The sequence below is a fragment of the Paroedura picta genome, chromosome 5, assembly GCF_049243985.1.
Source record: "Paroedura picta isolate Pp20150507F chromosome 5, Ppicta_v3.0, whole genome shotgun sequence".
In the NCBI taxonomy this organism is placed as follows: Eukaryota; Metazoa; Chordata; class Lepidosauria; order Squamata; family Gekkonidae; genus Paroedura; species Paroedura picta.
In genome coordinates this window covers 25071598-25076902 of record NC_135373.1, presented here as the reverse complement: position 1 = coordinate 25076902, position 5305 = coordinate 25071598, and positions in this window count along the sequence as shown.

Genomic DNA, 5305 nt, shown 5'->3' with positions numbered 1-5305 from the left:
TTTTTTCACATTTTATTTCCTTGTAAAAACAGGTAAATCAATAGGGATTTTCTTACGTATAAGTACCCAGTGAACGGTTCGTTTAGCTTTATATATTGTTCTGGGTGGGGGTTGTATTGGTTTTTCAGAAGCGTTAGACATGTAAGAGAAAAATTTAAATGGCTGGGAAAGGCCATGGGATGTAGAAATATTTTTTTTCACATTTTACTTCCTTGTAAAAACAGGTAAATCAATAGGGCTTTTCATACGGATAAGTACCCAGTGAACGGTCCGTTTAGCTTTATATATTGTTCCGGGAGGGCGTTGTATTGGTTTTTCAGAAGTGTTAGACCTGTAAGACAAAAGTTTAAATGGTTGGCAATGGCCATGGGATGTAGAAATAGTTTTTTCACATTTTATTTCCTTGTAAAAACAGGTAAATCAATAGGGATTTTCGTACGGATAAGTACCCAGTGAACGGTTCGTTTAGCTTTATATATTGTTCCGGGTGGGAGTTGTATTGGTTTTTCGGTACTGTTAGACCTGTAAGATAAATATTTAAATGGTTGGGAAAGGCCATGGGATTTAGAAATATTTTTTTCACATTTTATTTCCTTGTAAATACAGGTAAATCAATAGGGATTTTCGTATGGATAAGTACCCAGTGAACGGTTCGTTTAGCTTTATATATTGTTCCGCGTGGGCGTTGTATTGGTTTTTCGGAAGTGTTAGACCTGTAAGAGTAATGTTTAAATGGTTGGGAAAGGCCATGGGATGTAGAAATATTTTTTTCACATTTTACTTCCTTGTAAAAACAGGTAAATCAATAGGGATTTTCATACGTATAAGTACCCAGTGAACAGTTCATTTAGCTTTATATATTGTTCCGGGTGGGAGTTGTATCGGTTTTTCGGTACTGTTAGACCTGTAAGATAAAAATTTAAATGGTTGGGAAAGGCCATGGGATGTAGAAATATTTTTTTCACATTTTACTTCCTTGTAAAAACAGGTAAATCAATAGGGCTTTTCGTACGGATAAGTACCCAGTGAACGGTTCGTTTAGCTTTATACATTGTTCCGGGTGGCCGTTGTATTGGTTTTTCGGAAGTGTTAGACCTGTAAGAGAAAAATTTAAATGGCTGGGAAAGGCCATGGGATGTAGAAATATTTTTTTCACATTTTACTTCCTTGTAAAAACAGGTAAATGAATAGGGCTTTTCGTACGTATAAGTACCCAGTGAACGGTTCGTTTACCTTTATATATTGTTCCGGGTGGGAGTTGTATCGGTTTTTCGGTACTGTTAGACCTGTAAGATAAAAATTTAAATGGTTGGGATAGGCCATGGGATGTAGAAATATTTTTTTCACATTTTACTTCCTTGTAAAAACAGGTAAATCAATAGGGCTTTTCGTACGTATAAGTACCCAGTGAACGGTTCGTTTAGCTTTATTTATTGTTCCGGGTGGGCGTTGTATTGGTTTTTCGGAAGCGTTAGACATGTAAGAGAAAAATTTAAATGGTTGGGAAAGGCCATGGGATGTAGAAATATTTTTTTCACATTTTATTTCCTTGTAAAAACAGGTAAATCAATAGGGATTTTCGTATGGATTAGTACCCAGTAAACGGTTCGTTTAGCTGTATATATTTTTCCGGGTGGGTGTTTTATTGGTTTTTCGCAACTGTTAGACCTGTAAGAGAAAAATTTAAATGGTTGGGAAAGGCCATGGGATGTAGAAATATTTTTTTCACATTTTACTTCCTTGTAAAAACAGGTAAATCAATAGGGCTTTTCGTACGGATAAGTACCCAGTGAACTGTTCGTTTAGCTTTATTTATTGTTCCGGGTGGGCGTTGTATTGGTTTTTCGGAAGTGTTAGACCTGTAAGAGAAAAATTTAAATGGTTGGGAAAGGCCATGGGATGTAGAAATATTTTTTTCACATTTTATTTCCTTGTAAAAACAGGTAAATCAGTAGGGATTTTCGTTTGGATTAGTACCCAGTGAACGGTTCGTTTAGCTTTATATATTGTTCAGCGTGGGCGTTGTATTGGTTTTTCAGAAGTGTTAGACCTGTAAGAGAAATGTTTAAATGGTTGGGAAAGGCCTTGGGATGTAGAAATATTTTTTTCACATTTTACTTCCTTGTAAAAACAGGTAAATCAATAGGGCTTTTCGTACGGATAAGTACCCAGTGAACGGTTCGTTTAGCTTTATATATTGTTCCGGGTGGGCGTTGTATTGGTTTTTCGGAAGTGTTAGACCTGTAAGAGAAAAATTTAAATGGCTGGTAAAGGCCATTGGATGTAGAAATATTTTTTTCACATTTTACTTCCTTGGAAAAACAGGTAAATCAATAGGGATTTTCATACGTATAAGTACCCAGTGAACGGTCCGTTTAGCTTTATATATTGTTCCGGGAGGGCGTTGTATTGGTTTTTCGGAAGTGTTAGACCTGTAAGACAAAAGTTTAAATGGTTGGCAATGGCCATGGGATGTAGAAATAGTTTTTTCACATTTTATTTCCTTGTAAAAACAGGTAAATCAATAGGGATTTTCGTACGGATAAGTACCCAGTGAACGGTTCATTTAGCTTTATATATTGTTCCGGGTGGGAGTTGTATCGGTTTTTCGGTACTGTTAGACCTGTAAGATAAAAATTTAAATGGTTGGGAAAGGCCATGGGATGTAGAAATATTTTTTTCACATTTTACTTCCTTGTAAAAACAGGTAAATCAATAGGGATTTTCGTATGGATAAGTACCCAGTGAACGGTTCGTTTAGCTTTATAAATTGTTCCGCGTGGGCGTTGTATTGGTTTTTCGGAAGTGTTAGACCTGTAAGAGTAATGTTTAAATGGTTGGGAAAGGCCATGGGATGTAGAAATATTTTTTTCACATATTACTTCCTTGTAAAAACAGGTAAATCAATAGGGCTTTTCGTACGGATAAGTACCCAGTGAACGGTTCGTTTAGCTTTATATATTGTTCCGGGTGGGCGTTGTATTGGTTTTTCAGAAGTGTTAGACCTGTAAGAGAAAAATTTAAATGGCTGGTAAAGGCCATGGGATGTAGAAATATTTTTTTCACATTTTACTTCCTTGTAAAAACAGGTAAATCAATAGGGATTTTCATACGTATAAGTACCCAGTGAACGGTTCATTTAGCTTTATATATTGTTCTGGGTGGGGGTTGTATTGGTTTTTCGGAAGCGTTAGACATGTAAGAGAAAAATTTAAATGGCTGGGAAAGGCCATGGGATGTAGAAATATTTTTTTCACATTTTACTTCCTTGTAAAAACAGGTAAATCAATAGGGCTTTTCGTACGGATAAGTACCCAGTGAACTGTCCGTTTAGCTTTATATATTGTTCCGGGAGGGCGTTGTATTGGTTTTTCGGAAGTGTTAGACCTGTAAGACAAAAGTTTAAATGGTTGGCAATGGCCATGGGATGTAGAAATAGTTTTTTCACATTTTATTTCCTTGTAAAAACAGGTAAATCAATAGGGATTTTCGTACGGATAAGTACCCAGTGAACGGTTCGTTTAGCTTTATATATTGTTCCGGGTGGGAGTTGTATTGGTTTTTCGGTACTGTTAGACCTGTAAGATAAATATTTAAATGGTTGGGAAAGGCCATGGGATTTAGAAATTTTTTTTTCACATTTTATTTCCTTGTAAATACAGGTAAATCAATAGGGATTTTCGTATGGATAAGTACCCAGTGAACGGTTCGTTTAGCTTTATAAATTGTTCCGCGTGGGCGTTGTATTGGTTTTTCGGAAGTGTTAGACCTGTAAGAGTAATGTTTAAATGGTTGGGAAAGGCCATGGGATGTAGAAATATTTTTTTCACATTTTACTTCCTTGTAAAAACAGGTAAATCAATAGGGATTTTCATACGTATAAGTACCCAGTGAACGGTTCATTTAGCTTTATATATTGTTCCGGGTGGGAGTTGTATCGGTTTTTCGGTACTGTTAGACCTGTAAGATAAAAATTTAAATGGTTGGGAAAGGCCATGGGATGTAGAAATATTTTTTTCACATTTTACTTCCTTGTAAAAACAGGTAAATCAATAGGGCTTTTCGTACGGATAAGTACCCAGTGAACGGTTCGTTTAGCTTTAGACATTGTTCCGGGTGGCCGTTGTATTGGTTTTTCGGAAGTGTTAGACCTGTAAGAGAAAAATTTAAATGGCTGGGAAAGGCCATGGGATGTAGAAATATTTTTTTCACATTTTACTTCCTTGTAAAAACAGGTAAATGAATAGGGCTTTTCGTACGTATAAGTACCCAGTGAACGGTTCGTTTAGCTTTATATATTGTTCCGGGTGGGAGTTGTATCGGTTTTTCGGTACTGTTAGACCTGTAAGATAAAAATTTAAATGGTTGGGAAAGGCCATGGGATGTAGAAATATTTTTTTCACATTTTACTTCCTTGTAAAAACAGGTAAATCAATAGGGCTTTTCGTACGTATAAGTACCCAGTGAACGGTTCGTTTAGCTTTATTTATTGTTCCGGGTGGGCGTTGTATTGGTTTTTCGGAAGTGTTAGACATGTAAGAGAAAAATTTAAATGGTTGGGAAAGGCCATGGGATGTAGAAATATTTTTTTCACATTTTATTTCCTTGTAAAAACAGGTAAATCAATAGGGATTTTCGTACGGATAAGTACCCAGTGAACGGTTCGTTTAGCTTTATGTATTGTTCCGGATGGGCGTTGTATTGGTTTTTCGGAAGTGTTAGACCTGTAAGAGAAAAATTTAAATGGTTGGGAAAGGCCATGGGATGTAGAAATATTTTTTCACATTTTACTTCCTTGTAAAAACAGGTAAATCAATAGGGATTTTCGTACGGATAAGTACCCAGTGAACGGTTCGTTTAGCTTTATACATTGTTCCGGGTGGCCGTTGTATTGGTTTTTCGGAAGTGTTAGACCTGTAAGAGAAAAATTTAAATGGCTGGGAAAGGCCATGGGATGTAGAAATATTTTTTTCACATTTTACTTCCTTGTAAAAACAGGTAAATGAATAGGGCTTTTCGTACGTATAAGTACCCAGTGAACGGTTCGTTTAGCTTTATTTATTGTTCCGGGTGGGCGTTGTATTGGTTTTTCGGAAGCGTTAGACATGTAAGAGAAAAATTTAAATGGTTGGGAAACGCCATGGGATGTAGAAATATTTTTTTCACATTTTATTTCCTTGTAAAAACAGGTAAATCAATAGGGATTTTCTTACGTATAAGTACCCAGTGAACGGTTCGTTTAGCTTTATATATTGTTCTGGGTGGGGGTTGTATTGGTTTTTCAGAAGCGTTAGACATGTAAGAG